This window comes from Octopus bimaculoides, chromosome 28, assembly GCF_001194135.2.
Source record: "Octopus bimaculoides isolate UCB-OBI-ISO-001 chromosome 28, ASM119413v2, whole genome shotgun sequence".
In the NCBI taxonomy this organism is placed as follows: domain Eukaryota; kingdom Metazoa; phylum Mollusca; class Cephalopoda; order Octopoda; family Octopodidae; genus Octopus; species Octopus bimaculoides.
In genome coordinates this window covers 11,952,595-11,953,794 of record NC_069008.1, presented here as the reverse complement: position 1 = coordinate 11,953,794, position 1,200 = coordinate 11,952,595, and positions in this window count along the sequence as shown.

Genomic DNA, 1,200 nt, shown 5'->3' with positions numbered 1-1,200 from the left:
CAACTGTTTTCAGCTGTCGTTTCCTTCAGGCTCTCTACATTCTAAGTTCAAATCCCGCCGAGGCCAACTTTGTTTTCCATCCTTGCGAAGTCGATAAAACAAAACCCAATAATTTCTAGTGTCAATGGTATCAACTGATTCCCCATACCCTGAAAATTACTGACCTTGTTCCTAAATCAGAAATCATTATTAAATGCAATAAAATTCATTCTGATGTACCTGGAGCAGCTTTCTCCGAAGAATCACATCTGCGGGTCGATTTGTTCTATTAAGCCTTTCAAGGCGGTGTTCCGCAGGGCCGCTGTCTGATGACTGAAATAAGTGATATATAATGATTATCCTTTTCGATAAAAGTTTTGCATTAAACTCTGAAAAGAAAAAAAATCTATCATTTCTTAACTTCCACATTTTAGTAGAAGTCACGTTTAGCCAATGAATAGAATCGTTATAGGAATACGATGTGTCCGACAAAGCAATTGACTAATCACGATCGCCGTATTACATTGCTTAAGACTAAGATGTCACCCGCAGATGTGATTCTTCGGAGAAAGCTGCTCCAGGTACATCAGAATGAATTTTATTGCATTTAATAATGATTTCTGATTTAGGAACAAGGTCAGTAATTTTCAGGGTATGGGGAATCAGTTGATACCATTGACACTAGAAATTATTGGGTTTTGTTTTATCGACTTCGCAAGGATGGAAAACAAAGTTGGCCTCGGCGGGATTTGAACTTAGAATGTAGAGAGCCTGAAGGAAACGACAGCTGAAAACAGTTGATTTCTCAAAAAGCTGGCCGAAATTCGATTGCAAAGAGGGTGAAATTATGACAGACTAATAATAAATATTGGAATTAATTTTCATGATGTAGAATTATATTGTTGCGACGGAGTGGTTTCTGGTTCAGGGGAAACGTAACTTCGGTCTTGCTATGGAAACCTAATAACGGGCTTTACCAGTCATTGAGACAATAATATCCAGGGAACTTACTATTTACTACAGCTACTGCTCCACAGCAGTGTGATGAATTATTATTACCTCACTGTATAATTTGGATAATATGATTATATTATTTTGTGTTTTGCATATTTATTATGACTATTGTATAGACAAAATAAAATAATATTCACCATGCTCCTAAATTATCCGAAGTTAGATTAATTATATCGATTATTATATAGTAAATTACCTGTGTTAACC